The sequence below is a fragment of the Mesocricetus auratus genome, unplaced genomic scaffold (genome assembly GCF_017639785.1).
Source record: "Mesocricetus auratus isolate SY011 unplaced genomic scaffold, BCM_Maur_2.0 Super-Scaffold_100026, whole genome shotgun sequence".
NCBI lineage: Eukaryota > Metazoa > Chordata > Mammalia > Rodentia > Cricetidae > Mesocricetus > Mesocricetus auratus.
This window is the reverse complement of record NW_024429207.1, coordinates 27,809,255-27,820,401: the sequence shown is the minus strand read 5'-3', so window position 1 is coordinate 27,820,401 and position 11,147 is coordinate 27,809,255. Positions and strand designations below refer to the sequence as shown.

General features: G+C 41.9%; 1 long non-coding RNA gene across 1 annotated transcript; it reads right to left on the bottom strand.

The window, feature by feature from the left end:
- Window positions 1-1,395: 1,395 nt before the first annotated feature.
- LOC121134164 lies at window positions 1,396-9,010 on the bottom strand. Its single transcript, XR_005871198.1, has 3 exons — window positions 8,707-9,010; window positions 5,833-6,052; window positions 1,396-1,555 (listed from the first exon to the last, which is right to left on the bottom strand). It is a non-coding gene; the product is annotated as an uncharacterized LOC121134164 (long non-coding RNA).
- Between the last annotated feature and the right edge of the window lie 2,137 nt (window positions 9,011-11,147).

The following is an 11,147-nucleotide window of genomic DNA, read 5'->3' as shown; positions in this document are numbered from 1 at the left end:
CTGCTTGGGTGGCCTAGGACCTGAGACTAAATAGGCTAGGGACCTAGTAGTGAAAACCCAAAACTACTGTAGTAATAAAATAACTCCTAATGACTCACACATTCATGCCTTGGTCAGCAATCATCAGAGAAGCTTCCTCCTGCAGCAGATGTGAACAGATACATAGACCCATAGCTAGACAATGTGCAGAGAGTGAGAGACCTTGGAATACTGGTCCCCCAAAGGAATATCTCCGTTGAATTCCTCTCCTTTTGCTCAGGGGACTCTTCAGAAGAGGGGGAAAAAAGATTCACGACCTTCTTGACACAACAGGACCAGAGCAGTATGAACTGACAAAGACTGTGGCAGCTTATCCAGAGTCTGCACAGGTCTGCACCACTGCGGGAGTGGGGGGGCGGGGGTGTCCTGGAGCTGAAAGGAAAAGTGGGATGCTCCCATTCCTCACCCAGAAGCTGTATCCAGTTGACAATCACTTGCAAATGAAAACTTGGTTTCCCCCAAGGGAGTCTCACTGGGGAAACAAGCCACTCTTAAGGGCAAGCCCCATGCCCAGCAGTAGATGGGCAACACACAATGAGCTGGGAGAATGAGATTGGCATCTCAACTCTAACACCGTTATCCAGTTAAGCTTTTTAAACTTTTTCTGTGAATGACAAGGAAAACAGACTGAAATCCCTTGTGTATGGCCATTCATGGTCTGTACCAAGACCCTTTGAAGCTCAAAAAGAAAGGGTACTCCAACTCTGATCATTATGGATGTTTTTGATACCTAAATATGGAGCCTCAGGGACAGTCTAACTTGACTGGAGGAATCACTAAGATTGGTGCCAGGTACCATTATGGATCCCTTTAGTCCAAAGCATCCAGTGTTGCATCCTTGGTCAGATGTCTATGAGCCTTTTTTTGGGATCAGACCCTCCCCAAAAGTTTGGTCAGTGATCCATGAGTTTAATTTGAACTGGTCATTAAATTCTATTTGTTTGGATATTCCTTTTGGTTCTAGAACATTCTGTTTATTTTTTCTTCTTAGAATGTTTGGGCTGTTAATTTGTTAACATTTGACTGTTCCTCTTATACCTCTCCAATATCTAACTCAAGGAAGGAGACAGTGTTTTTTTTATACCTATTTCATTGACCAGCTGGCCTTATGGTTAATAATAATTATGATAACCCAACTTTCAAATATTGGAAGTATTGAAAAGACAATCTAACTAAACATAACTAGGTTTTGTGCTTTCCTAAATGACGAACCTCCATAAATGTGTTTCTGTGTACTAAACAGAATACATGCAATAAAATAAAAGATTGTGTAGTTGTTTCTATGTGGGACAAAGCTCAACCTATCCCTGAAATTCCTAAACTATAACTAGTAAAATTTGTGTCCACTTCATAAAATTACTGGGTTTTTTTGGCATGTTTATTTAAAATTCGTGTATGCATATACATAAATGTAAATATTTGGGATATTCTCTGTGGATTGCGGATGATTCTATGAAAGACAGGTTTTGAAGATCCTTATCTTCATCGAGTCTTGACAAAATACAACTGTAAAAATCTGTAACAAAGGGAAAACTGTTATTAAAACTCCAACTTAAGCATTTAAATGCAGGCAAAGACACCCTAAGTTTTAGAGATGATTCTAATGTATTTTATTATATCATAATTATAATTCCTCTTTTATAATACATTTTGGGTGATTATTCCTCTCTGTGCTTTTAGTGTTTTTAAAGGAAAAGGAAATGCTTTCAAATGAGTGTTGTAGAATGACATCCTTCAGGCATAATATTTGTCATCTTCATCAGAACAGCTGTGACTATTTGCAAGAGACCCATGAGATCAGGCCTGTTGATAGCTGATGCTCTCTTGTAGAAGGATGTCTTCCTACCAGCTTGGTCGCAGAGCCGCGTCAGTCCCAAATAACACATGCAACACTATATTAATTATGAAGCTGTTGGCCATTTGCTTGGTTTCTTACTGGCTAGCTCTGACTTAAGTATTTAACCCATAATTGCTAATTTGAGTATTTCCATGTGGCTTTCTCTTACTGCAGGAAGTGTCCAGGCATGTTACTTCTCCCGCGTCCTACCTCGTGACTCACTGTGCTTCCTTATCCCAGAGTCCTCCTCAACTCCTAGTCCCACCTATCTTGCTTCCCTATTGGCCAACAGTGCTTTATTCAACAACGTCCAATGAGACAACATATACACAGAATGACATCCCACATCAGAGATGGTTACAAAGGGTCATTGGGTCCTTGCCTGAGGATCCTATATTTCTTCATCATTTATATGTGATTGTTCTCTAACTTCTCACTAGGAGATGCTAGAGTACATAAAAGATAGATGGTTAATGGATGTAGAGACTTCATCTATGAAGTTATCAAGAAGTCACTATCCACAATGAGGTGAGATATTTCTGGTGGTATAGCTGCTTTGATGTAATCCGTGCTCCTGAAGCAAAATAAACTCATAGGCTTCCCCAAGTTTAACTTTATCTATCCACTATCCTTGCTCCTTTCAATATATTTTTTAAGCACTAGCAATAAGATGAGAGACAGAAATTAAAGGGATACAAATAAGAAAAGAAAAAAATCAAACTATCCATATTTGCAAATGACATGATATTATACATAAGAGATACCAAAAATCCATCCAGAAAACTTCTAGGCACTATCAACAATTTTATTAAAGTGCCAGGACACATAATCATCTTAGAAAAAAATCATTGCTTTTCTGTACACCAACAACAAGCATAATGGGAAAGTTAAGAGACACACTTCCATTAACAAATAGCATCAAAGAAAGTAAAATATCTAGGGATAAACCTAACTAAGGCTATGAAAGATATCTACAACGAAAACTTCCAATCTCTGAAATAGATTCAGGAAGAATGGAAAGATATACAATGTGCAAGGACTTTGTATAGACAGATAGAATTGACATTGTGAAAATGACCATTACACCAGGAGCTATTTACAGATTCATTGCACTCCTAATCAATACTCCCACCTCACTCTTTACAGAAATAGGGGAGAAAATTACCAAAATTCATTTGGAACCCCAAAAGACCCTGAGTAGCCAAAGCAATTCTGTGAAACAAAAGTAGCAATGCAAGAGAGGTTATCATTCCATATCTCAAGATATATTATTATATAGAAAAGTATATATTATTATATAGAAAAGTATAGCTAAAAACAAAAACAGGGATATGGACACAAAAGCAGACATGTCAACTAATGGAACAAAATCAAAGTTCTAGACACAAGTACATATAACTATAGCCACTTAATATTTGGAAAAGAAAACTGGCTGTCCATAAGCAGAAGAATGAAATTAGACACATAGATCAAAGACCTAAGCCTGAAACCTGAAACACTGAAATTCCTAGAAGAAAACATAGGCAGTGTCTTAGTCACTGTTCTATTGCTGTGAAGAGGCACCATGAGTGCAGAAACTCTTATAAAAGAAAGCATTTAACTGGGTCTTGCTTACAGTTTCAGAGGTTTAGTCCATTATCATGGTGGGAAGCATGGTAGCACATAGCAGACATGGTACTGGACAAGTAATTGAGAGGTCTACATCCGAATCTACAGGTATCAGGAAGAGAGAGAACTACTGGGCCTGGCTTGGGCTTGTGAAACCCCAAAGCCCACCCCCAGTGACACACTTCCTCTAACAAGGCCACACCTACTCCAACAAGGCTACATCTACCTACTCTAACAAGGCCACATCCCCGTCCCTCTCAAGTAGTGCCACTACCTAATGACTAGGCATTCAAATATATGAGTCGGTGGGGTTCATTCTTATTCAAACCACCACAGGCAGTATCCTACATGGTGTCTTATCACAGCAATAGAAAAGCAACTAAGACTTTGTCAGGGTTGCCAAAAGTAATCAAAACTATAAACCATGATTTAGATGCGAAATAAATGCATTTTAGTGAAAATATTCATTAAAAATTTAGATTTCTAATTTATCATTTTAGAAAGGATTATTCTTTTTTATGTATAAATTTATTAGAAAAAATATTGATCCTGTAAGAAGATTACTTCACAAACACCTGTTTGCTATCAGTGGGATTCCAGGTTCTTGGTGACTTTATCAAAGAATTGAGACAGTCCGGACAGTTGATAGGGAAAGACTCTATTTAGAAGTCAAAGATGGCTGGGTGGTGATGGCGGTGCATGCATTTAATCCCAGTACTTAGGAGGCAGAGGCAGGTGCATTTGAAACCAGCCTGGTCTGCAGAATGAGTTACAGGACAGCCAAGGCTACACAGAGAAATCTCGTCTCAAAAAACAAAAAACAAAAAACAAAAACAAAAAGCGGTGGGGGAGTCAAAGATGAAGAATTGTGTTACAAGCAGAGGACTGGACAGGATAGTTCCCCATTATGCAGTACATTTTCTTTGGTTTGAGTTTAGGCAAGGGTCCTGGGTGTGGGGATGGAGGGGTGGAGGGGTGGGGAGTGGAGGGGTGATTTCTAGAGGTGGGAACTGGGCGACCCTTATTGTGACTGACCTTTGGGTTGTTGTATAACTTTGGGAATCTGTGACTATGTAGGTATCAGATCATTTCAATCATAGTGCGCGTGCGCGCATGCACACACACACACACACACACACACACACACACACACACTAGAATTTTCCTCTGGTAGGTTGTTTCACCAGTAAACTTGATGTCACTGCATTAGGGCTAAATACTGGCTTAAGCTGGCCTGGCTTAGGACTCCTTCAGCAGAGAAGTACCTGACCAATAATTACTAACAGGAGGAGCTGGGTGTTGCCTTACTGGATAAGAGGAGTCGCCCCGAGTTGCTGGAGCTATCTCTATATACTAACCTACCTCATATGACTGACTTCTGTTTCCCTTTCTTTGTATTGACAGTTCCTTTTTCATCTTTATTTGAGACAGCAACTGATCCCATTCTCAAACAACTATAGTGTATCCAACAAAGCACTCAAGCAATGAAACAAATAGACCTTTAGCTAGGGATAAGAGTCCACTATTATAGTTTTTCCTGTGCTAAAGCTCTGAATGGACAGTCACGGCACACATACCTAGAGAGGAAAGGAGGTGTGTGACTTACTGCTACCTTGCTGTCTAAGTAACAACTTCACTAGACTGCAGCCAGGGCCTTTAGGGGGCTTTAGTTGCAGTTTCTCAGGGCTCAGCCTACTGAAGGAACATGGGACATTGGCCATCCTGTGTGTTCCCCAAGACAGCCCCTGAGAGAGTGCAGGCAAGTTAGGGAGCCCTCCTAATGCTGAGTTTCTTATAATCAGCCACTAATCTTGACAGTTCAACTTTACCTAGGTGAATTAGATGAGTCATATAAAATCCTTCCTATGTTTCCCCCTCCCCCAGGTTGTGAATTCAGACATTTGAGCTACAGTAATTTTATTTTCCTAAATCAATGTTAAAAACCCATTTTTATAGGTAGAGACTTAAGAAAAAAAGGGTAGTAACCAATAATAGTTTCCAGGCCTTCTCTGATTAACTGATGAGGCCTCGGCCCAATTAACTAAGGCAAACTAGGGAGTGCGAGCTTGCCTTTCAGAATGCAAAGGCACTTTAAAGAGAAGTGTTCAATGGCACATTTCAGCCTGACCTAAAGATCCTTACAGCAACCGTTATTTTTGGCTGGGGCATGTGCTGTGCTATCTCCCAGGCCGGGGTGGCAGGCTATTCAGGCCCCTTCCTATTTGCATGTCTATCAGGGGTCTTTCACAGCCCAGGGCCCCAACTAGGGCTCCGCAAAGGCCGCATTGTTCTTCAGAACCGCCCCAATCAGGCTCTCAGCCCTCATTGCCAGGGGTGCTCTGAAATACCTGTTGGTCTCCTCGGAATCCAGTTTTGCTTTCACTGCAAGCAGGCCTCCCCGCCACGACTGAGGTTGTTGATGGGAAATGCTCGGGTTTTCCTTTTGATGAAGTCCCTAGCGGCCACCACGACGGGTCTTCCTTTCCTCTCCATCTAAGATTGCGGGAGCGGGAGACTGGATTGCCGCGTGTGTCGGCCACGATATGTGCTTACTTCTTTAAAAGTTTTCTGAGGTTAGGAGCAAGTATATTTACATATTTAGGAATAATATATATGTATATACATATGCATGAATGAAAAGGGGACAATGACTTCATCGTATCTTAATTTAAAAAAAATGAAATTTCAGAAAAGATTTGCCGAAGGTTGCCCCGTTTGTTGTTAATAAGTTAAAAATTAATAAAAGACATATTTGAACCAAAAAGAGAAATTACACCGGCAATATTTTTAAACCAGCATTTCAGATTTGACCATCAAGGAAAAAAATCTTCACGTCCAGAATAATTAATTAAAGAATACTTCAAAAGCTCTGTGGGAGAGAACTTGCCCAGCAAGCACAAGGCCCTGGATTTGAGCCCCTGCAGAACAACAAAAACCTCAGACAAACACAAAGACAAAAAGCAGCCCAACAACTAAACTCAGTCTACTTCAAATGTTTCCTCCACGTTCTGGCAAGCCTGAGTCTGCTAAAGCAAGGGATGGGTAAGAATGAGTCTAAGTCGGTTCTGTGTGTGTGGCATCTTCAAGGCATAGCCCAGGCTGCGTCCTCCCCATCAGGCTACTAAAGAGAAAGGTAGAGAGGCCACACTGGAAATGGGAGGCAGTGACCCACTGATCCTGTCCATCTTCAGGGTCCTGACAGGAGCGTTAGGTTTAAATGGAAGATAAAGTGTGGTCCTGAATGGGAATGTCCAGTTGTTAAGTTTGTCATCTGTCAATCACTAAGGATTCCTCAACCAGGCTAATTATCCTGCTCTTGGGGTGTGAGGGAGAGTTGGAGGGTCAAGGGTGGGAGTGGGGGTGAGGTGGGAGGGGTGGGTCAGGGGTAGGGGTGGGGGTGAGGTGGGAGGGGTAGGTCAGGGTAGGGATGGAGGTGAGGTTGGGTTTGGTGGGGGTGAGGGTGGGATGGGTGGGTCAAGGATGAGGGTGGGGGTAACATGGTAGGTGGGGGTGGGGGAGGATATGGGATGGGTGGGTCAGGGGTAGGGGTGGGGTGAGGTGGGATAGGTGGGTCAAGGATGGGGGTGGGGGTGAGGTGGGAGGGGTGGGTCAGGGTAGGGATGGAGGCGAGGTTGGGTTTGATGGGGGTGAGGGTGGGATGGGTGGGTCAAGGATGAGGGTGGGGGTAACATGGTAGGTGGGGGTGGGGGAGGATATGGGATGGGTGAGTTAGGGGAGGGGTGAGGCGGGATGAAAACATCTCTGTCCATTCGTCCAAAGCACAGCACAAAATGATGGAAGAGATGCCAGGAATTCATCCTGAGTTTACTTATGCTGGGCCAGGAGATAGTCAGTCCTTCTTAGCAACAGTGACTTCTAAGTACCTGTTTCAGTAATGTCTATAATACATCCATTTGTGTTAAGAGAAGCTTTTTCCTTTGCTAGCCGCTTTGGTTATCCCCCGCCAGTCACCTGGGCTCTGCCGCGCCAGCCTGGTTCTAGATCCGCATGAGTCCCAAATAAACACACAGGAGGCTATATTCATTATGAAGCTGTTGGCCTTGCTTGTTTCTTACTGGCTAGCTCTGCCTTAAGTAATTACCCCATAATTGTTAATCTAAGTATGTTTCTTACCGGAGAATAGTTCCCGGCTTCTTACCCCTATGGCGTCACATGTCGACTCTCTTGTCTTTCTCCTTCCCAGAGTTCTCCTGGACTCCTAGTCCCTCCTATCTAGGTTTCCTATAGGCTCAACAGTACTTTATTGACAAATGCACAGGACTTCCCCCAACACATTTGCCCCAAATATTTATGACTGTATCCACATTTATTATGACTTCTTTGCAGTGAACTCAACCTTTATCTTTCATGTTTCTGATTCCTGCTGATCTGAACTTGGGATCTGTATTGAAAATCTAGGAAGCACTGTCCCATAGATGAATCTGCCTCAGCAGGCCTGTACTTATGAAAAAAAGAAAAAAGAAACAAAACAAATCCCAATACAGAATAACAAATCCACCCACCCAACCAACCAAACCTCAATAACTCATTATTGTATAGTCATTTCATGTTGTTATTTTAATTTTTGTGTTTTGAATTATTACTTGTGAGCTAATGATTCCAGGAAAGAAAAGCCATTCATATTTTAAGGGTTCTATAGAGATAAGATACTGATTAGAATTTTATAATTTTGGAGATTTGGAATGTTGCAGATTCAGAGCCAAATTATCTTGGGTTATTGTTAGTTCTTTTAATGGACATTCATGGGCTAACTCTGACTAACCTAACACTTTCAATGGCCAGGTCAATCCTTGGAAATATATTAAGTAAGCAGACCACTATCTCCCACCAACCCAAAGCTAAGAGTATAATTGGATAATAACTGATACCTTTAGCAGAGATTCCCCTGCCTGCCGTATGTAAATCATCTAGCTGATGTTCCCACCAATGTGTTGGGAAAATGCCTTGATTTATGATTTTCTTTTGTTCGGTGAATATAAAGTTCACATATCCATTTCTCTATTGAACACATGTTGTTTGAACCCATGTTCCTGAGCCAGGGTCACTCAGACTTGGATCAGCACCACTACTGTTATTTCTATTGAGAAATAAGCTGTGGTTTTAATGAATAAATTAGTGACTTGTTAACATTAATAACTTACTTAATAACCTAAAACATTTAATGACTAAAAAATAGCTTAGCCAGGTGTGGTGGCACATACCTGAATTCCAGTATGTCAGGAGATTGAGGCAGGAAGATTGCAAGTTCCTGGCCAGCTGGATTAAACAGTGGGATGTTGTCTTAAAACAGCATAGCAACAGCAAAACAGCTACCAAACTGGAAGCCGACAGCAATGAGAATGCAAGGCTTGTGACTCTTGACTTTATCCCTGCCACCCTTGTCCCTCTCTTCTCCATGTCCCTGCCACCTTAGTCCCTCTGTCCTCCATGCCTTCACTACACTTGTCCCTCGGTTCTCCATGTCCCTGCTGCCCTTGTCCTGGTCTTTACTTGGTAGCAGCTGACATTGCTTTATATGATCACATATTAATGTCTGTTGAGTTAGAACAATAATAATAAGCTCATAATTAGCTATAAAACAGGTTACAAAGTTCACATAGGTCGAGTAATGCTGATAAAGCCTCTTTACTTGGATAGGCCTTAGCCTCTAGAAGCTTCTTTTGGCCCCAATTACAGGGGCCTCCTGGTCTTGTACAGTTCAATCTTAGCAAATGAGTAAGACAGAAGCCCCTGTTCTCAGTATCTGAACCCCTTGTTCTCAATATCCAATGGGACTCTTTTTCCTCCCTCCTTTTCCCAGGTGATGGTGTCTGGCACTCTGATTTGTCTTTAGTATGAGCATGAGCAGTACTAATTATGTTCAACTGTTTAGGGAAGTATTCCCAAAAGGTCCATGTGTTAAAAGCTTGGTCTTTAGCCTGTGGGACTCTTGGAGATAGTATAAAATTTAAGAAAGGGATCCTACTAAATGAACTGTCTCATCAAATCCTTCTCCTCAGAAGAGGAGGCAGAGAGAGTGGAAGAGCAGAGGAGTTGGAGGACACCAAGAAAACAAGACCCTCTAAATCAATGAAACGTGATCAGTGCACATGAGCTCACAAGGCTGAGGCAGCATGCACAGGGCCTGGACAGGTCTGCACCAGATGGGGTGCTAGAGCTGAAAGAAGACATGAACTCATACCTCTATCACTAACCAGAAACAATATCTAATTGTTAACAACATGGAGCTGGTGTCTACCTAAGCCCTTCACTCCTACAGACTAGTGTTCATGTTACTTGAAGGCACTCTGTATGCTATCAAAGAAGAAAAGTAAACCAACCCAACTACAAACTTTACAGTCTATAATAGTGACCTGCCTGCAAGATACACTGGAGCAATAGTGGCACATAGCTTGTGGGAGTGACCAACCGCTCTGATTGGATCTAAGACCTTCTCTAAGAGATGGAATCCATCCCTGACTCTGCTTGGGTGGCCAAAGAGCCTGAGACTAAATAGGCCAGCGACCTAGTGAAAACCAAGTATTATTGTTCTGCTATGGAATGTAGCAATAAAAATGACTCCTAATGACATTTTGCTAAATTCATACATTCGTGCCTTGGCTAGAAATCATCAGAGAAACTTCCTCCTGCAGCAGATGTGAACAGATACATAGACCCACAGCCAATGTACAAAGCGTGAGACACCTTGGAACATTCAGTCCTAAATGGGATGTCTCCATCAAACCTTTGGCATTTTTGACAAACTTTCCCAAGTAAAATTCTAAATTAAATCTTTTTAACTTTTAATTACCTTTCCTCATTGGGCCTCTGGAAATCCTCAAAGGATGTTTCCCTGACCCTTAGGAAAGCTCCCTTTCAAACTTCTGGGCTTCTATGTCATGACAAATTAATCACGATGAAGTTCCAGCTCATGCTAACGATGACAGAGCCTCTGCAAGCTGTAGTAATTGGTGTGTAACTGGGAGGATGTTCCAGAATTGTGGCGATATTCCAAAGCTGAGTGCTGTGGGTGATAGTTTTAGTGACTCTGAAGTTTGTCATATAACAGGGGAGTAAGAAAGCTTCCTTCTGGATTCCCATCGTTGCCAAGCCAGTGACCCTAAGTGCTGCGGTTTGCCTTGTCACCCTGTTTGTTGCTTTGTTTTGACGCCTTCGTAGAAGTCTTTCTCTTTTCATACAGCTCTAGTCCCCAAGCCCCGTCTTTGAGGAGACTCAAGAGAAAGATCGCTGGCAAGCACAGGCTCTGGAAATTTTAAAGCATGCCATTGGGCCAGGGAAGAACTCTAGAACTTTAGTCACACCAGTCAGTTCCTTAAAACTCTGTCCCGTGATAATGTAACATGAGAATTAATCAACTGAGCCTGAATGAGCTTACAGCAACAGGGTTTTCATGATTCATTTGGAAACATCGCTGCTTTTTGAGTGTCTGGTTTACCAGATTGAAGGAAACTGTGTACTTTTAAACAATAGCTTACAATAGTTTGGTTGAGTATACTCCTTTGACCCAAAGTTAAATTATGTTCTTTTTTCCCTACTTCACCCCTCTAGAATTTGAAAACTAGTCATGAATGTCCTTGATCTTATGGCAATGTAATTATTCAGATAGGTTAAATAAGAATCATGCGTGATTAAGAACACTGAT